The sequence below is a fragment of the Ailuropoda melanoleuca genome, chromosome 1, assembly GCF_002007445.2.
Source record: "Ailuropoda melanoleuca isolate Jingjing chromosome 1, ASM200744v2, whole genome shotgun sequence".
NCBI lineage: Eukaryota > Metazoa > Chordata > Mammalia > Carnivora > Ursidae > Ailuropoda > Ailuropoda melanoleuca.
This window is the reverse complement of record NC_048218.1, coordinates 57,825,921-57,847,870: the sequence shown is the minus strand read 5'-3', so window position 1 is coordinate 57,847,870 and position 21,950 is coordinate 57,825,921. Positions and strand designations below refer to the sequence as shown.

The window sequence follows — 21,950 nt, the reverse complement described above, 5'->3', positions numbered from 1 at the left end:
GGATTCTTGGAGAAGTCTACCATAGAACTTATCAGATTCTCTGGTGCTTTAAAAACTCTGGTAATATCCAAAGCCAGAATGCGTATCTTCCTTCTAAGAAGCGCCCAATTATGGACTAGAACTGAGTTAGCCTTTTCCAGTATTCGAGGGACTGCATCTTGTCCTCTTGACCATGTATGTATAGGTGCTTCCTGATGTTCTTTAAGGATTGTAAATTGGTTTTCATTTGCCATTTTCGATGAGATACAATCAAACTTCATATTTAAATTTTTATTTAGTGAAGACTTGTTTTCTATAATATCAGTACGGGATAGCCTTTAGCAGTTTCTATTTGTTTTGCTGTAAGGTATCATTTGCTTGCTCTTAATTTTTATTTATTTGAAATTGAAAATATAGTGGTCCTATAACTGAAATTGATGCATGTTCTATTTGTTTTCTTTTATAATAAATAGTATGCTTACTATATAAATATAGCCTCAAACTTCTCAAGTTTTCTACATTCCAGGCTGTGCATTTCTTTGAAAATTAAGTTAAAGATGTGATCGATTAAAATTTGGCTCCTAGGAATCTAAGAGATACAATTATAGGTGGTTGCTCTTTTTGTTTTTGACAAATCTTATTTTTCTTTCTTTTCTTTTTTTTTGAATTTTCTTTATTCTTCTTCTTACCTCCCTCCTTGCTCCATCTTCTTTCCTTCCTTCTTCTTTTATTTTTATTTTTTTAAAATAGAGGTGGCCTTCAAAAATAGGGACAGATATACCTTTCAACTGGCTTTCTTAACATTCAGGAAATCTAGTAATATGTCATCTAATCTTTTTTCTGCAATATAGACTAGGTCTTGTTTTAGTGACTTTAATGTTTATAAAAATAATTTGTGTTTATTATAGAAAATTTGTAAAGAAATCATAAGAAGAAAAATATCTGCTGTTATCTTAATATCTGAGATTAGTGCTAGGAATAATTTAGTATGTAGGTCCTTACATGCTTTTTCTAATGCATACATGTTTTTTCTGATACATAGATAGATGCATACATACAGATCTACATTTATTCACAGAACCAAACATTGCACATAGTCTATATATGTATATATCATACACAAAATCATTAAAAATTGTTATGATTAGTAACATTTTGCAATCTGCTTTTTAAGCTTAATGATGCTTTGTAAATTTTCACTTGCTATATTTAATGAAAGCTGGTCATTATATCACATATCATTTATTTAACCAGTTCACTGTTTAGACTATTTAGGCTATTTTAATTTACATTCCTTTCAGTACAGATTAATTATTACAGAATATTCATTACAGATAATTATCTATTACAGATTAATATTATTTTACATATATCTTATCTTGTGTTTCTTCTATTGTGAATTGCCTATGCATTTGAAAAAAAATGAGATCTTTGTTTCATTTATGTATTTATGGATTATTAACTATGGTGTCATATACATTAAAATATTGATCTGTTTTATTGTTTGCCTCATATTTATTCAAGATACTTTTTGACTTTGAAAAATTTTTAATTTTAAGTAGTGAAATTCATAAATCTTTATGCTTATGTTATATTCTACTACTGTCTTGTGTCTTAAAAGGAATTCTCACCTTGGAATTCAGAAAATTATATACAAAGGTTTTCATACAGCTCTTTGATTACTTATTATATTCAGATGTATCAATCTGTTTTATATTTTGGTGCCTGGTAAGAGGTAAGGAACAAAAAAAAAATACTTTTCCTATGTAATTAGTCTCAACACTATGAAAATGCTACCTGTGATACTTATACCATATAAGAGTCCTTGTGGTCTATTCTACTAATCTGTCTCTTTCACTGCCAATATCACACTGTCATCTATATTTCAATCTTTGGTGAAAGCTAACCTTGTTCTCTACTCCTTTGCTGCAGGGTCAAAAACCAATACTTGATATTTTTTTCTGTTGTAACCTCCTATTTGGTTTATTTATTTTTTAAAATTTGAACTAACTATAAAGCATCAGAACTACTGAAGATAATTTTAGTTCAATATAGTTCGATAAGATTTACTGAATGTTTGCTATATAACTGTCCCTGTGTTTGTATTAGGAACGCATAAATGAATTGGAAACCTGTATGGTAGAATCCTGTGCTAGAAAAATGTATTAATGTGATGGAGGCAGAGAGAGTGTGTAAATGGTCAAAATAGTGGCTTAATATTGATAACTTTATTTTTTCTGATTCTTTTTCACTTTTTTCAATCTACGACATATTGACTCTAGCCATTTTATATGCTTTTCTTTTTTCTTTTAAACCCAGAAAAGATTAAGTGACATTGGTTTAACAGAGTTAGATTGACTCAGGCATATGAAATATGATGACATTTTTCATATTCATGTAGTCTGTTTTTTCTAATGAACTGATAATTGTGTCTTCCTATTTTCAGTTCTGTAAATTTTTATTGAATATGTGCTAGGCACTATTTAAGGAGCCATAAGGAAAGAAAAATGAATGTCTTTGACAAATTTATATTTTAGTGGGGGAAATTCATTATTTATAAAGTAATAGCAGTATAATAAAATAATAGATGTTAAGAGTGTTTGCTGTGTGCATTGTACAAAGCAAGGTAATATATATTAACTCATTTACCTCTTATAATAGCCCATCTAATCCCCTAGATACTTTTTTTGACTCTCTCTCACTTCATGCACACTTTTTCTTATTGTCACCTCCTCGGAGAAGCTTTCCTGTCCAAACCAATTTAAAATATCTGCCCATGTCACTCTCAATGCCGTTACTTTACTGTTTGCACTCATGGTACTAATTATATGACATTATAAGTTTAGGTTGTAAAAGTTTGTAGTTGTGAAAGAGCAAAGTTTTATAAAATTTAACTTCTTTAAGTCCAGATTTCTTTATCTGTAAATGGATGCAGACTTAGTGCTTGTCTTATAGGTTGGTCAGTCTGTTCATGCTTTCATTCAATAAATATTCACTGATCTTAGTATATGGTGGACACTCTTCATGAAATTTGGAATACAGTGAAAAAAGACAGTGTCTGCCCTTATGGCACTTCCATTCTAGTGGGGCAGACAAGAGATAAATAAAAATTACTTTTATAATATATCATGTAATGGCCAAATTAATTTTCTCCAAATTAAATTTCTCCACCTCATCCCTACAATCTGAACATTTTTTTTCTATTTTTTAGTTATTTTCTGTTTATCCATGATTAATGGTTCTAATCACACTCCTTCTAAAAGATTCTAATTTTCTAAAGTTTGGTGTTGCAGGGTAAATGTGATATTACTCAGATATCCTGACTATAAGCACCTTCCTTTCCTCAATCCCATTTATCAGTACAGCTTAAACTCAGGTTTGTTTTGGTTCGCTGGTGTAGTTTGCTGTTTGATTCTTTGTTTTCCCTTCATAAAATATTATGTATGCATATTAAAGATCCAATCAATTAAAATCCTTAGATCTTTTTCATTTTAATATTTTTTTATTTAATTTTTTTTTCTGTAGATGCACTGGCTGATAGGATTGGCTTATGTTTATGTATGCATTTCCATTAGTAAAACTGCTTTTGAGATTTTGAATGGCTGAATCTCTGTGGAGATTATTAGTTAATATGACATCAAGGTCATCACTGAGATTTCAGGGCAAATTTAGAGGGGTAATTTTTGAAGGACATAAAGTATCAAATTCAATTTTTAATAGGAGAATTGTTTCTAGTAAATTTTTTTTTATATTCAAACTCACCAAATTGGCTTTAAAGGCACCTCAACATCTTGCTTGCTTTACTGCTCCCAGTCCTAGCTTTGAGTATATACTATCAAATGCATGTGGATGGAAAATAATTTAAAACTGATTCATCCATTTGTTTGATATCCCTGCCTCCAAATCTGAGTAGGACCCTACAATAATAGCCTTGCTTGCTGAGACAGGAAACATAAAGCCATGTTCTAATGTCAGTGTATTAGGAACTATATACCAGTTCAAGCATATTGAACATGTTACCCTCTGTTCCTGTTTCTTTCCATCCATTTACTTTTCATTCTCTGGATTATCTTCCTTTATGCAAATCTCTTTAACATCACTCATTATTTTGAGGATAAGACCTGTGTTTTATGTTTTTGTTTTTCCTAACAAACCTTAATTGTGTAAATTAAGAAAGCTGCCTTTTTTAATGTTTTTTTTAATTATATTATGTTAGTCACCATACAGTACATCCCTGGTTTCTGATGTAAAGTTCGATGATTCATTAGTTGCGTATAATACCCAGTACACCATGCAATACATGCCCTCCTTACTACCCATCACCAACCTATCCCATTCCTCCACCCCCCTCCCCTCTGAAGCCCTCAGTTTGTTTCTCAAAGCTTCTAATAATACTGTAATAAATACCCTGGTCTATATTCTAAACCCTGTACACGCAGTGATTTAAAGCATATATTTGTGCTACACTTTACTTTGTACTTGCACTGCACATACAGAAATGAATGTGTTACCCCCCCTTTTTTTTTTTCCTTTTGAAAACTATAGATACTAGCTGACACACACAAACTCAGCTACCTACGTCTCATGACTAGTTATAGACATGCTATGGAAACTTAAATTGCTTCCTTGGAAGATTTCTAATTTTAAGTATTTCCTTTTTACAGCCACACAAAAAGAAGTATTAAGGATTGCCCTTTAAGACTCTGAAGACTGAAGGTAATGTCCAGTGATATTTTCTTGAAAGTGTTTTGTCTTCTTGAAAAGCTTCACAATATTTAAGGACTTGGGTTTACTGCCTCAGATCTTTATTGCCCTTTAACACATTAAATATCTTTTTCTATGTCTACCTAAAAAATAATCTGAAATTATAAGTCAAAAAAGAAGAACCCTGTGTCATGTCAGAATGTCAGCCTAATTGGGTGTTGCTGTACCTCTTCTTCCTTCTATATGGGAATGGATTATGGCCCTTCCCTGTTTTTGAAATCAGTTTGGATCTCTTCTGGTTTTATACCTTGCCCTTTTCTTAAATAGACATATTGGCTCAAAGCCAAAAAGTTAGCACCCATTCCTCCTCCGGAAGAGCTTTATAACTAACTGTATGAGATAAAAATGCATTTGTTACAGACAACAAAACCATGCAGGAAATCATGCAGATGAGATTTAGTGGCTACTTGTAGTCAGAAGTCCAGAGTTTCAGGCAAGAAGAGTACAATAGACTTGTGTTGCTGCATTGTGTATAAAGAGCTCGTAGGGATTGAAGAAGGTTTCTGAGACAAGAGGGGCTGTAATTACTTTGCTTCTTACATGCATGGTTAGATCTTCCAGCGAGAATAACATGGTAGGGTAATTTATTATAGAAGAGTAAATCACAGATTACATTGGAGGGGGATGGGGTGCTGCGATCCAACCATCAGTTTTGTGAATACATACACTTAAGCATGTGTGATAGCTTGTTTTTAATTTCTTTACACCAGTGCACACCTCAAACATTCCGTTTAGCAGTGGGATATGCAAATTGTTCCAAATGCAGCAGCAGTACTTTCACCTGAATGTCAAAACTGTCAGAGAGCTTTAAATCAAATCTTTATAACATTTTTTAAAAACCAGCCAGCCCCAAGATTGAGGCACCAAACTCACTGCAAAAACTTGATTCCTATGCTTTCAAAATGCTCCAGTATGTCAACAGGGTAATGTCAAAGTTCTAATTCACCTGCTTCCTAATTTTAACCTTTTAAGGATTTTATTTTATTTGGCTTAATTACGATATTTTCTACAAATTAATGATAAATGCCTTGATTAATAAAACCAAATGTCAGAGAAAATGACAACTTGATGAAAAATTAATACTCGGCAATATTTTAAGGTACAGAAGTACTAAAGATGTACTCTTAAACCTCATACTTCATCAGCTCTTTTTGAAGGTGGGTAACAGCATTATTCTTGCACAGAGTTTCCATAGCCACATATGTAGATGCATTTTAGCAATATAATTCTCAGCTGTTGTTTTTACTACTAGCTGTTATAGATAGAAATGTATTCATAATTTTTAATCTTTCCTTTTCCTCACGATATTATTCATTTTTATTTCACTAAATCAAGGTAAACTGTATTTTAGGTTGGTTGTAGAGATGAAGCTACCACATTAAGCATCCAAACAGCAACGTGTGTGTGTGTGTGTGTGTGTGTGTGTGTGTGTATTTCAAGAGATCTCATGGTATAAAATGTAGTAGTTTGCGACTGGATATCTGTTAGACTGTTAATTCATTTGGTTATGAGTATTTCAGCTGGAATATTTAAAAATTATTTAGTAAAAGCATTAAATACAAAAGGAGAGCACCTCTATTTCAAAGGGAAATAGATTTTAATATGGGGATTTACTTTTTTCTCAACATTTTTTTCCTGAGGTTTCATTAAAAGACCTGAATACCAATAAAGAGTTGTAATTTGCTTTTTTCCTATAAACTGTTGGTTAGATTAAAAAAAAAAAAAAAAACAAAACGCTATCCCTTTCTTCCCCTACCGATCTTCCTAGTTCTTATGTTCCAAAGATGAGAGAAATCATATGATAAAGAAAGGGGGGTAATCAGAAGGGGGAATGAAGCATGAGAGACTATGGACTCTGAGAAACAAACTGAGGGCTTCAGAGGGGTGGGGGGGTGGGGGAATGGGATAGACTGGTGATGGGTAGTAAGGAGGGCACATATTGCATGGTGCACTGGGTGTTATACGCAACTAATGAATCATCGAACTTTACATCAGAAACCAGGGATGTACTGTATGGTGACTAACATAATATAATAAAAAAACATTAAAAAAAGCGCTAATGATTAACAAGTATGACTATTTTCCCCCTTTTACTGAAGATAATGGAGTTAAAAGAATTTTAAAGATTCCATTATCTTCACAAATATCAGGATAACTTTTGGATATGAATACTTAATTATTTGATTAAATGTTATGCAGAAATAGTACTATGCAGAAATTATAGTCTGTGTTGGTTTTTTGTTTTCATATTTCACAGATGAAGCTGGCAACCAAATGAGGGAAGGCACAATGGCCTCTTCTGTGTTGTGCTTTTGTTTGGTTTGGTTGTTCAGGGATAAAAAGACCCACATAATGCACTATCAGTGAAATGGACACACTTTGACCATCTGTTCATATAACGACATGATGGCCATACCTATCAACAGAAATTTCTGCCAACTAATGTTAAAATCACCTTTTGTTGTTGTTGTTGTTGGTAAGATGCTAGAAATTTCTAGATAGGTGTTTCAGGCATATTGCTATGCATAGTAAGATAAATAGAGGTAAATGTTGGTCAACATCTTGTAAATACAATTATGCTAATCCCAAGGAGAAACATTCTTCAATGGAGATTTCTGGTACTGTTTAAAATTGGAGATGGATTGTGTTGAATCTTCCTTTAGCTGGCCATAGGTTTTATTGTTTTTGTGTATTGTCTGGTTCCAGACATCCAGTCTGTACTGGCAAAGCTGCTTGATCAGTAGGGGCAACCAACATCGCTGCCCTGACTGCTTTACATACCTGCCATGAATAATAGATTTGTCAGCTAGTTAATCATTGCATTCACCATCTCTGTTCCTTCTTAGCTCATCACTGCCCAGAGAAGTTTAAGTTCCTCTGTAGCACAAAGCTTCTATTATGTTTCTATACCTGCATTTATTTGTATACCAAAGCATCTATTCTTCTTTTTTCAAATACTGGTAAATAAGACATGCCACACTTCTTTGACAATTCTTCAATTACATATTAAACAATGTACTTTCCCGCCTTGTTGATTATATCCTTCTGCCTTTCACCAATTTACTTCCATATACAAACCAATTAACTTTTATTCATTGGTTACAGGATTTGGTCAAGGAAATACTAACACCTACCTCATAATTCACAACTTCATAAGTTTCTCATTGAGATTCTAGTTATTTGGGTCAGTACTTTAAGAGAATGTTATCATTTCCCCAAAAATGTTTATGAACAAAGGAGGTAGAGTAAACCCAAAATAATCTTAAAAGACTTTTGCTTGATGTGACAATGTTTGATCCAAGAAATGAGGACAACTGACCAAACCTTATACCTTTATATACAGTTATACAGTTAAGAGTCTTCAGTTTCAGGAAGTTGGAGTTGATTTTTTAAACTTTATGTTGGTGTGAACACACACAACAATCAGCTGATGTTCTTTGAAAAATCTAAACCTTATGGAAAATTAAACCTGTTAGATTATCTCTCATCCAACAGAAAAAACAAACAAACCAACCCAAAACCTAAAAATAAATATGTTTTATAATGGACTTAATATACATAAATTTCCAGCTTTAGTACTTTTAATTTGACCATACCTTCTCTCTAAATGACTTTTCAGTTCTTTTGGAAACTGTGTTCTCTCCCTTAAGCTCACATTGTTTTACTCTGCAAGCTCAAGTAATTGAGACCTTACTGGTTTGAAAAGATTAAGGCAGCTTCCGGAATTGCCTACTGTATGACATAAGTACCAGTAGAATGATCAGTTTCTCTCAATAGGATTCATTTACCTTCATTTCCTTTGCAAGCTTGTGTTTATTAATGAATAAACTACACTCATGAAACACACTGCTAAATAGATCAATCAAAAGGTATCAAGAAAAACCGTGAACATTGTCCAAGATATGTAGGGGATTTGTGTTTCCTGCTTAAATGCTGCTTTCATTCTTCCTCCCTATCTACCATCCCCCCTAATATCCAGGTCTCTCTTTGTATCCTTTAGTGATGACAAGATGTTTTTTATTACTCTAGCGAAGTGGGAAACAGATTAACATGCTTTCTTCTTGGGATTTAGATTACTTATTGTAGTACTGCTTGACGTATCTTTGTAATACTCCCCAACCTCTACCCACAACTAATTAGTGACTTTCAGAATTAGGGAAAATCTTGGTTGTGTGGTGGCTCTATATTTACCAGTGATCAAGGAAGTGTTACTGATACACTTGTCAGTATTAAAAAAGAATTAAGTAAATAAAGGGCCAGATGGCCGAGCCCAGGACCTATCAAGAACCCAGTATGTGTGGGCTGGTCCAACGGAATGACAGAAGCATGTTACCAGGCTAAGTGGAATCAGAGTTAGGCTTTCACTTATAAGAAAAAGGCCATTTTTCAAATGTGTTTTCTTATGATAATAGTGATTTACATGTTCAGACCTCATTTGTACTAGTAACATTCAAAAGCATATAGCTCCCTGTATATCAAGAGACAGGAGTGTTTATGTGTATCAGAAAAGTCTCTTGGAACAGGACATAGTGGCATCAAAGTAATGCATTACCATGTAAGCATTTTTGCTGGTAAAGAGAAGAATCCTGCTTTGTCCTCTCACGAAAACCTATGTGTTTACTGTTATAGCTTAATTATTACGTTTTATTTTAATTGAATATTTGTCTCCTCCAATAGACTCTACTATGGCTTATGATATAAGGAACCTGGTTATGTAGAGGTTGTTATAGTGTATGGCCAGATGGGGGACTAGTAAATACTCTTTAAGTGTTTTCTTACAATAAGAGCATTACAATAGTGGTTATAATAAGATTAACTTAAAGTGAAGAAATAGAGAAAACAAATTCCCTTCCTTTCCTGTGATTTAATTGTCTTTACATGTATACATTTATAAATATCTTGTTTCCTACTGTAATTTCCATTTTCATTTATTTTATCTTATCTTGTAACTATGCACTTTTGGAAGCCGTTTTAAATCTTCATGGTTTCTGGGATAGATAGATGGGTTAGTGAATTGCTGGGTAGGTAAACTGATTAAATAGAATGTACATTTTGGGGGGGCGCCTGGGTGGCTCAGTTGGTTAAGCGTCTGCCTTCGGCTCACGTCATGATTCCAGGGTCCTGGGATGAGCCCCTGTCGGGCTCTCTGCTCAGCGGGGAACCTGCTTCTCCCTCTCCCTCTGCCTGCTGCCCCGCCTACTTGTGCTCTCTCTCTGTCTAATATTAAATAAAATCTTAAAAAAAATAAATAGAATGTACATTTTTAAAAGATTTTTCTCAGCTACGCAAATAATGGAGAGAATATTAGCTAACCATAGGCCTCCCATCTTCTTTCTCTCCATGCCTTCTTTCCAAACTCCAGCAGATACTTAGGAACTTCCTAGGTGCTAGATATAACTGCTGAACAATAGAGACATAGTCCTTATTCTTGCGGGGCTTTCTAATAGGAAAATGTAATAAACACATAAATAAACATTACAAACATAGATATGTAATTAAATGGCTTATTTTGCTGAACTTCTCAATTATGGCATGAGTTAGGGAATTTATAGTGGAGTAATTATCTTCAATGACCTGACATATTAATAATAGTAGATCACTTCTAGATTAAAAAAGTGCAGGTTTGCCAGATTATTTCAGATTATGTTTTATGGGGTGGGCCTTGGGATGAAGACAGATAAAGCAATACTTGCTTTCAAGGTGAGTCATAAAGAAACCAGCTTTATAAACCTGGCTTACTATATATGATGTAGGTGACCTTAATATGTGTTTTCAAATCTCAGATTGAAAAATCATGGGAGGTTTTTAAATGACAAAATATTCTCTCTTATAAAGATTGTTCATTAATAGTCCAGAGTTTACCTGTGAATTGGGTTGTAGTAATGGTGATAAAGGAGTAGGTGATAGAAATGTATATTTTTCCTTTCTCTCTTTGGATACGTGTGTGGAGTATTTTTGTCTTCTGATCAGATTGTTCATTATGCTCCCTTTGGATGTGTGTACTGTTTGGCCTTCCAGCCTTGCAGGCTCATTCAAAGGCATTCCAAGTCATTATGCTGGACTTCAGCCTTGTTCAGTAAAAAGGCCATTTCCTCCATCAGCTGTCCACTTGGACATACATTCTTTTTACTCTCAAAAAGATTTTATATGCATTCAGAGTATATTAGATGGATTTGTCAAATTACTCACAGATAATCAGTTTTTTAAAGTTATAATTTAAGCTATGACCTCTTAAACTGTGAATTATAAGGTTTGACCCTTTGGTTCACTGTTTGACACAGCAGCCATTAATTATAGTTTTTAAAGGACATTTTATTTCAGTTAGAATTTGTGTTATGAAAACAGTTTAAGTATTTTTTTCCTTTAACTTTCAGGAATAGATGCTGAAATGTAAATGTATGTATGTGTGTTTACGTATATATTTAGTTTTTGTATTTATTAAATATTATAGATAAATATGTTATATATAATAGCTATTATATTTGAATATAAATATTATATATAAATATATTAAATTGCTAACTTGCATAATCATGCCATAATCAAGTGTATTTATGCATATTTTTACCACTACATTAAATCTGTTATACATACCCATAAAGATTTTTCTATTATAACCTGTGAGTTAACACTAGGATCATACTTATTTTATATAACTCTGGTATGAGGAGGAGAGTGACTTTTTAAATATGTTTATCAGGGTGACAGAGACTTTATTTGAATCTAGGCTTTTCTCTTTTCTTTTCCTTGACCAAGGGTATAGAGGTGGGTACATACCTATGAGCGCCCAGTGTCTGACAGTAATTTGAAAGTCCTCTAGATGCAAAGTAGCATGATGAGGGAGAATATAAACTGGTCAGGTGATTTTCATAGATGGGTGTAGCTCAAGGTACTGAGATGAAAAAGACTTAGCAGAAAGGTTGGTTTAGCTAAGTGGAGAAAGATATCCAGATGTATGGATCTTTTTCTGATTAAGTATATAGCTTAGATTGTATTTGTTTCCCTTTAGACCCATTATTTGTGATTTTTAAGGAAATATTTACCTCTATTTTTTTCTAAAAGCAAAAGTAAAGGCAGTATATACTAACTAAATGTAGAATTTTCAAAAGACAGAAAATTTCTGAAATTAGTTGTAAGCAAATTTTTATTTTACTAAGTAAATTTAATCATTTTCAGATTTCCCAGAATGTCCTGGGATATGAATCTACTAGATTTCTCCCCACTAGCTTCCGTTAATATGTAATCAAACAATCTTTTAGATAGACACATTTTAGGAATTTTATTTTCTCATGGCAGAAAAAAAAAATAATTCTTTGTATTAAATGTAAGGGCTTGTAAATATACCATGGAGATTATGAAATTTGAAAATAGTTTTTAGAGAGCAGTATGCCAAGAAAAATTAATTTTCACATTTTATACTGACCTCATCCTTGTTTGATAAGGATATCTATTCACCTTTTCTTGTTCTTCATATCACTTAAAAGGTAGTACAGGATGACATTGAAAATTATTTTTATTTAGGTTCCAATCTACATCCTGAGCCCCTAATTTCCAAACTTCTCTTCCACTTTTCCTATCCTGCCTCACCTTCTTTCCCTAAGCACACAATTCTTTCCGCCCACACTGCACTGTTTGCTGTCTCCTTAACACACTATGTCCTGCCATGTTTTATGCCTTTGCTCTTATAGTTCAGTCAGCCTGCTGTGGCCTTTATGTGGCCTAGAAAAATGCTTTATTTATCCTCTAATACAGCATCGACATCTCTTTTCTTGGCATTTCCTTCACATTTCCTCACATGAATATAACACTTACTACACTATATCATAGTTAGTTTTTACTTATGCCTGTCTCCTTTCCCAGATGGTAAGCTTCTTGAGGGAAGGGAATATGCCTTTTTCATCTTTGTGTTTGGCTTAGACCAGGTACTCAATAAATACTTCTTGAATCGGTTAGTCTATCCATAGACTTAGAGAAACTATATCATCAGTTGTACTCAGAATTTATTCACAACACAAACAGCAAAAAGGGATTCTTTTAAAAATGTGTGTACTAAATTTCCTTTGTGTCACTACATGATTTTATTTAGGTCTGAGTACTTGTTTTGGTACTTATTTCTGTAGCTCAGTAAGGAAACAAAAGTTGTGTCCTATATGCTGTAATAAAGTTAAGTACAACTTTAAGACAAAAGGCGTTTGTTAGGGGGAAAAAAAGGAGGACCAAACCAGTGACTTGTCAAAGGAATTTTAGATCTTCACAAGTGAGATAACATGGAAATGGAAGGATTAATACAGAAAGTCTTCAGAGTGTTTAATACTCTAGAATTTTATAATTATCACTATTGATGATTATACTTAGTTTGAAACAGCTTTGTATATGTATAGACTTACACAGGGTCTGAAATTTAGGCAATAATTAGCCTCTCAAATGGATCTGTTTGGAAAGCATTATAAAATAATAGCTCCCTTCCCAAAGAAAGATGCCGCTGTGTTCAGGCTGCGCTCATTTAATGGTGTCTTAACTGAAACAGGTGCCTTACTTGCTTTGTTCTCCAGGAGCGGCTTTATAGATTTAAGCACTGAGTATACAGTACACAGTGGCACTATTAACAAATCAGAATGAGGCCAAGGGAAAACTCATCTAGGATCCACACACCTAAATGCAGTTAGTAAACAGAGACACTAACTCTCATTAAGCATAATTAAACCTAATATTGACTGTAAACTGTTACTTACCTTAAACTTCTCTGTAGAGAGTGTGGAAAGGGATTAACCTAGCAGATTGGGACATTAATTACTACCTCTTTCACATTAAAGTTACCATCAAGAAGGGCTATATTCATAAATAAAACATAGAAGGGATTGAGAGACTAAAAATATGTAAATTTACTTTATAAAAAGGAAAGAAAAGCCTAAATTAAAAAAAAAAATAAGGGAGCTGTGAGCGATGCCAACCCCAGCAAAATGGAACTCTGGCTAATTACTACAAAAAAATAGGCTGAAATAATCACAGAAATGTGTCCTTGCCTACTGACTGACAGAATCTGCTTCACAGGAGACTCCTGCTTAGCTGAGTACTCTCTTTTTTCATGCAAAGTTTCCTCCACTGCTGAATCTAATGTGGGGTTTGAGGAGCCAATGAAGGGACCTGGGAAAAATAGAATTTCTTTCCTTTTTTCCCCCCTAGTCATTAATAGCTCTTTATTTATGAAATTGATTATAATGATTATATAAATGTTGTTAGACTTGTCAGCGAGAAGGCATAGTGCTGTTTTTTGTTCGGTCAAAACGGTCTGGTAACTGGTCTCCTGCTACTATTTAATAATCTCCTTCTTGGGTGCAATCTAAAGAGTATGTTGTGAAGGATATAAAAATGTCAGCTAAATTTAAGATCGACTGTTAAGTTTTTATATTATACTGCTGCCCCAAGGGGGTAGGCCAGGATCTGGGAGATAAGAATTTAAAGAGAAAAGCAAAGTAATGACAATACAAACTTATCTACCAGCCTTAAAATCGTCTTCAAAATCTCTCAGCCTGTCTTGCTTGCCATGAATGTATTCTGCTTTCTACTTGTTTTCTGTTTCCTTTTCAATAAGGAACCATATATTATACTCATTCATGGATTTTCTTATTTCTTCACCAGGGTGGGGTTCTTATTTTTGGAACTGAATGCAACCTACAACTTTGCTTATGGCTGTAGTATTAAACCAGAGTTTAGGTTCAGCATTTTAGGCTCCTAGCCAGGTCTAGTGCTCTCATGTTAAATTTTATCTTTCAGATGCTCGTGAGCACCAGAGCAATATAGTAGCTGTGCATGTGAAAAAGGGAGCCTAGAAATTAATCCTGGGAAAAAAAAGTATTCATTTTTTTAAGAGGATGTGAAGTTTAATTTTAGAATAAAACCCTTAATTTTTTCCCATGAATTTAAAGCTAGTTTCACAGCTCTTGAGATGAACTAATGAAACAGAAATAATTAATGGACAAAAATCTATCCTTCATCTCCCCCATTGAACAAAAATTCACAAACTGGTTGGATGACAGAGGATGAACAAAAACAGTGAGAGTAAGAGTACTTCTATCCTCTGTTCTTGTAACAATCGTGACATTACGAAATAACCATAACAATGGCACTCTTATTAATCAGACATATTTATACAGAATTAGTGTTGGCTTCTGCTCTATATTACCTTTAGTTTTACATGAACTTTTATTATCTATGCATATCAAAAGAGACATGGTGAATGAACAAAGAAGCCCTGTTATGAGACAAGTATTATTTGACATTTTGGGAAGCTCTTATTATAGGGTTTCCTCTTAAGTGAGAATAACGGGAAGGTTGTCATTAGTTGCACTATTACAGACACTCTGGATTGTTAAAAACAGAAATGGAGCCCACTTTTTTCCTTGAAGAAGATTCATCAGTTAGAACAGTTCGAATGATCCAAGACTTCTGTGACTTGTCCCCCCACCCCGCCAAGTCTTCTCATTTTGTCATAGGAAACAATGATCCCATAAGGCATCTCTTAAGATCATTGTTTTTCCCTTGGTTTACAGAGCTAGTTAGCTGTATGGTTCTCTTATTTTTTTTTTTTTAGATGCATAATCATTTTAGATTTCTGGAAAATCTTTGATTAAACCAAAATGCAAAAGTCTTGCAAGTTCTACAGTTGTACTGCAAACCAGATGCCTTTTATTTTCCATCTTAGAAGAGGGTGGCTCTAAGTAAGTTCTTCTGAGATCTTCTCCCCAGGCTTCTGACAGGTCTGACTGGGAATTATGGTGAAAAAAGCATGATTATGGGTAATAATCTCCTCTTAAACTCATTGGGCCTGGACTTTTAGATTGATCAGTGGTTATGTATTTTTTTGTGTTTTGTTTTTTGTTTTTCTACAGCTTGGGATAAAATTTTAAGTCCAAAGAATAAAAATAACACTGTTAAAAAGAGGGTAGGTGAGTCACTACACTTATTCAGGCACTTATCAGCTGCCTGAATAAGAACAGTGATTCTGAAAGTGGAGGAAGTAGAGATCAAAATCACCACCTTTTCAAATGAACTTCCCCCAAATTGACAATTATTGGTGTGGATACTTGTCTAAGAGTCAAGGATACTAGAAAACAGTTTGACCAATTGATAATTTAGCTGCTTTTATTCTTTTGAAGTTTAAATAGAATAGAATAGAGATTTTATTATTGCAGAATTTCCCCTACCCTCCATCGTATCTTTCTGTCTTATCTTAACAGACACTGAGTTTGGGGATTCAGTGAAAAAACCAACAAAACCCCTAATAACATATAAGCTCTAAGGAAAAAAAAAAAGGCTGCTACTTTTGAAGTTTAAACACATGTAAAGGCAAGCCAAGTTTTCTGAATGAGCTACAAAAAAAAAAATCATTAAACTCCTCCTAATTACCACTATCCTGCATAGTAATAGGACAGGACAAAACTGTTTTGTACCTTAAAACATTTAAACTGAATCCTTTTAAAAAGTTGTTATTTACTTGCTTATTTGTTTTTAATTCCAGTGTTTTGTATTATACGTTTCAAGTTGGATGCTAGAAAGATAGGCAAAGTGATTTAACTTGTGGCTATTCTATCTCTAAGTAGGAGGATACTTAAAACCTATTAAAAATAGGAGAGAGATTCTTGTCTGGAGTCAGGAGATCCTTTGGCTTTGAATTCTAGGATGAAATGTCTTCTCATTTTAGGGATATTCACCAAGCCATCTATATACTAAAGAGCCATCACTCTATAAACTTTTCTTTCTCTTTTCTTTTTTTTTTTCTTTTGCTTTTTATAAGGCACTTACTACCTAAATAGCACTGGAAGGTGGCTCAAAGCAGTATATATTTCTACATGTCTTAAATCCCCCACCAGATTATAAACTGTGGGAGCAAGGAATGTATTATTTATAACTTTATATCCTCATCAGTGCTGTGGATATTGTAGGTATGTAGTGCATTTTTAGGTGATTCTTGTTTTTAATGTGGACAAGCTGAGGTCAGTGAGGAGAGTCACCAAATTGAAAGGTAATTCGGTGAACTTTTTAAATATCAGAGTGTGATTCATCTTAATTTTCAAATACATAAAATTTTCAAGGAAATAACTTCACCTGTGACTCAGAAATCACTTGTTTCCCCTAGTAGCCAATTATGTATAGCCCACCTATGACCTAATCTAAAACTAGTTATACTTTGGGTTTGTACTATGTCCTTAGTAACAAATCCATCCTTTCATTCATTTAAAAACATTTATTAATGCTAACTATGTGTGAAGCATACAGATGAAAATATAGGGTGTTTGCTCTCAAGACACCTATGGGCTGCTGGGGTCTCAAATACAGAAGAATTCTGTGAGTATTAATACCTCAAGGGGGGACTAAAATGGTTACTATGGGAACATAGTAGGAGATCAAGGGAGAATTCATAAAGATGATACTGGAATGGAGATTTGAAAGGCGAATAGGAGTGTGATACATGAAAGTGGGCGAGGGGGAAGGGAAGTGGTTGTATTGGGCAACATTCTACGAAGACATTAACAATGTACAAGAAAGCCGGGAGGAATGGGAAAACCTGACTCATTCAACTGCATCTTAGGGTGGAAGTAAGAAGTAAGGCTAGATGGGTAATGTTGGTCAGATTATAAAAGGCCATAAATCCTACACTAAGGAGATTGAATTTTACCCTATCACTGTGAGATGAATGTAAGATGATATATCTAAGAAAGTGGTGACCAAATCTATACCACATAATAATCAAATAGGTATGGAGGGTGGTGGAGGAGTCATGAATGAGCCAGCTTTCTGGCTTTGGTGAGTTTCAGTGTCATTTATAAAAAGATAGAAAATGCTATTGGCTATTACCCTCTCTTTTTTCCCAACTACACTTAAATTTCTCCAGAGATGTTTATATTCTCCATTTCCATTTCCTCACCAATACATTCACCAGGTTCATCTTGTCTGTTTCAGAGACTTCATCACTTCACCAAACTCTTATTCAGATCTCTTTGGACATTATATCTTGCTGATCACTTCCTTCTTTTTGAAATACCTTTTCTGCCCATATTTTCCTGGCATCATGCCCACCTGATTTTTTCCCTATGCCCTTTATTATTCCCAGATATCTCCTTTGTAGGCATATTCTCCCATATCCAGCTATTAAATGCTGGTAATCCTCAAGGTTAGATTCAAAGCACTTCGTTGATGCCCAGCATTTTGGGTATCTTTATAGTCACAAAACATTGAGATGTTTTCAGGGAATGTACCATAATTCTTTTAAAGTTCTTTTTGGAGGACCATGTTTCAAAGGTTATATTTAAATACATATTATTTTATTCTTTATTATAAGTGATGTACACTTCTCAACACATGCCATAGGGGAACCCATATGGTAAATTTGGTTGTAACTGTACATCCTATAAAATCTTCCTGATGTTTATGTCTTAACCTTAGGCAATGATTAATCCTTTGAATCTCGGTTTCTTAGTCAGTGGTATATGGGCAGCCATCCCAGCTCTTTAAGATTTCGTGATGCTGTGGTTTGATATTTTACAACTTGAAAAGGATAGTGAACTCTAAAGGATGTTCAGATGACACTTTGAATTCCATAGTCAAAGTTTATAAACTATTTAACTGCCTTTTCCATATCTGCACTACATACATTGCTTCCTTTATATATTCCTAATTCCATGTTTGCTTTAAAAAAAATTTAGACAGTTTTTGCCATGATATTTTATCAGAAGTTTTTTGACAATCTGAATAGATTGTGTATTCTGGTTATTGCACTTACAGATGCTTATTTAACCCCACAGGAAGCCCAGATGTAAGATGTTCAATTAACCACCTGTAGCTTAAGCTTTTGGGGGATCTTACCCTTTTGTACATATTTCCCTTGTCTGTCTTTGGTTACCAATGTTGCTTTTATTTATTTATTTATTTAATTTATTTTTAAAGATTTTTATTTATTTATTTATTTGACAGAGAGAGAGAGAGAGAGAGACAGCCATAGAGAGGGGGAACACAAGCAGGGGGAGTGGGAGAGGAAGAAGCAGGCTCCCAGCAGAGGAGCCTGATGCGGGGCTTGATCCCATAACGCCAGGATCAAGCCCTGAGCCGAAGGCAGACGCTTAAGGACTACGCCACCCAGGCGCCCCCCAATGTTGCTTTTAAACTTGCTTATTGTGATTGGTTCACATTGCCAATGTACTTTCAGTACTCTGTGAAAACAGCCACTTTAAGGACAGGTTAAGTTAGATATTCAGGGCACAGTATTATCCTTGGTCAGTGCCCATTTGATGCTAATGATTTATCTACATCTAGCTTATTAATTAATTCTAAAATGACCTTTGTATTTGTTATTATTTGATACTAGACTCTCCTAATTTGTATGCTCAAAATATATTTGAGGTGTGGGAATCTCCTTAATGTTTTCCTACTATATGTGTGTGTGTGTTGTACATACATATTTATTTTTTGTTATTAATTTAGTAAAACTAATCTTCAAAATTTCCACTTATTGGTAGCTAATTTATTACTTTGGCATACCAAAACAAAACAAAACAAAACTGAAACAACAACAAAAGAAAACTCACTTGGTATTGGTATTGGTGTCCCTTGCAAATTTGGCATCATTTTTCTTATTTATTTACCTTATCCAACATCTAACAGATTTTTTTTTCTCCCTTAGGATAATTTTTACTACACTCTTGCAATATGCAATATACCTGGATTATCCCCTCAGACCTTCCACTCTGGCCTTCTTTTACTCATCTGAGAAATTTTTCCATTTGAAAAATAAATGGTCTTTTCTCTCATATTTCTTTGTTTTTATCATTTAAGCATACAGTGTGATATTCTCCATTTCCATTTTTCTCTTCCTTTGTGCTCAGTTTTTGGTCCTTGACATTTTATTGTATAAAAAAAGTAAATGGTTGAGCAACTTGTGTGACTTTCCGTTTTAAAAATACTCCCTTAAGGTTTGCTCACTATCTCTAACTAATTGTCCATTAGTGTTCTTTAGAGGAAGTGAAAAATCAGTTCATCTCAGGTTCTGGAAGGAAAAGAGCTGAATAATTAAGAGTATTTATGACTTTTAGCTTATGGCCTCTTTAAATTATAGTTACACATATTTTGGTCCCAAGCTTGGGGGAAATGGGAGAGTTTATAAAAAAAAATTAAGTGCAAGTTTACCATTTCTGTCTAGTTTATAAATTCAGATTATTTCTCTTGATATTTTCAAAATGTCTATTGTTTTAAACTTGAAATCTGTAGAATAAAGACTTTCTTCTGCTCTAAATAAGAAAAGTTCCCCCACTCAAGTGCCAATGTAAGTATTATGCTGCAATAGGAAGCTACCAGCTGATTTCATCGTCTTTTAAAAATTTTTATATATTATACTGTTCCTTGATTCTGTGCATAAGGATGGCAGATGAAGCATTATGAGCTGTTTATCACTGTCACACAAAGTCAGTCGCAGGAAGTAAAAAATATTTGAACTCTAAAAAAATATTACAGTATAAATTCTTTATACTAGAAACCATGGTTTCTCCATGGATCTTTTGTATAGAAGATCTACCAAAGAGTAAATAGTCAACATAGATTGATGGTAAAAAATTCCTAAAGTTTCGCTTTTAAAGGGGGCTTTAAAAATAACGAATCTTGGTTAGGCTTTAGGAAAAATCTCTCTCCTAAAATGCTATGTATTGAAAACCACAGATATTTGTGTGGAGGCACTCAAATAGAGATCAATCCATTTTTAGTACATTGTGTGGGGAGTGACATGCATGGAAGTCCATTAATAGCAATGTATGTTGTGTCATTTTCATTTTATTTTGCTAATGAATTTATCAGATTGAAGGGTGCTTGGAACAGAAGACAATTTGCAGAAGTAGTTAGAGCAGCATACATATCCCAACTAAAGGCCTACAAAGTGATCTTTATTGGGGGTCAAGCTCTAGAGACAAAAGGATGGGTGGAAACACGTGCTTCTTATCAAGTATTAATTGAACTAGTAACCTTTTGTCTGTGGTTTTTCTTTACAGAGGGTGACATCACCTCCTAGGTAGCATTTGGAAATGTATGGTGTTACAGTGACCTGGAAGCACTGTTGTATTTTAGTGGATAGGGTAAAGAGATGACTAAGTCTGATGATAGGTCGACTGCTTACTTAGAAGGGAGACTTGACCAACTCTCAAAGCCAGCATTCTTGTAGAGAAATGCTATTTGGGCATTCAGATAGATATCCTTTTAGCAGTAATATTCAAACATTTTCATAATAATTCACTGAAAGAAATACAATTAAATCATAACCTAGTACACACAGACATATATAATTGAAACAAAAATTTCACAAGACAGTATTTACGCTTCCTGTGTGTGATGCCTACAAATATGTTACATTCTATCCTATTTTATCTCATTCTACCTTATGCTATTTTTTCCTTTTCTTTAAAAGTCCACAACCCACTATCTTAATTTCAAGACCACTTATAGTATACCCTACAATTTGAAAAACAGTGTTGTGGAGATCTTTACATTTCCTGGTAAGAACAAGATAAAGACAAAATAACTGAAGAATTGCCTCTAACATGACTTGGTTTCCTTTTATCCCAACCAGAGCTTAAAATTTCCATGTGTGACTATGGTCCAATTTTGTTTTAGGAGAAGCTGGCCCCATATGCAGCCATCTAGGTATGAAGCCTAATTGCTTTCTTTGCCCTCTGTTGCCATGACAATGAGGAAAGAGACCCTGAGAACACTATCCCAGTTCACTCACAGCATTTGGATCCAAAGACTTGATCAAAGTTGCCTCCATGGTGCATATTAGGAACTAAGTGGTATTATGTTAAAATGAACAGGATTCAATGAGATGAGAGTGAAACACTCTGCTCTTGCTGTCAAAGTGAGTCATCCCTAAGTTGTGGGATGGTGACTTGGCATATTGGGTGTCTCCTTTGCATGTTGTTGATTGAAACAAATGTGAAGTCAAGTAGCCTGCATGTTTTGGTGCAGTGCCCAATTTATCATGGTTGTATAAAGTTAACAAAATTCTTGGCTTCTTAGAATATTGTCAGAATATTGGCTTCTCAGAGTATTTTTAAGGGGCATAGTTACTGATGGCAAGCCATTGCACCTTAATTTTCTTCATGTCCTTCACCTGAAGTGATTATACCAATTAAATCTAGTCCACTGTTCTCAGCTAAGGGAGGGAAAGGTTA

General features: G+C 34.1%; 1 protein-coding gene across 23 annotated transcripts in view; it reads left to right on the top strand.

The window, feature by feature from the left end:
• The window catches only part of ZBTB20 (zinc finger and BTB domain containing 20), a 761,796-nt gene that overhangs the window by 144,769 nt on the left and 595,077 nt on the right, over positions 1 to 21,950 (top strand). For all 23 annotated transcript variants that reach the window (XM_034659426.1, XM_034658883.1, XM_034658692.1 and 20 more), the window contains one exon: positions 4,644 to 4,695. The gene's annotated coding sequence lies outside the window, so the exon portion shown is untranslated. The remainder of the gene's footprint in view (positions 1 to 4,643; positions 4,696 to 21,950) is intronic.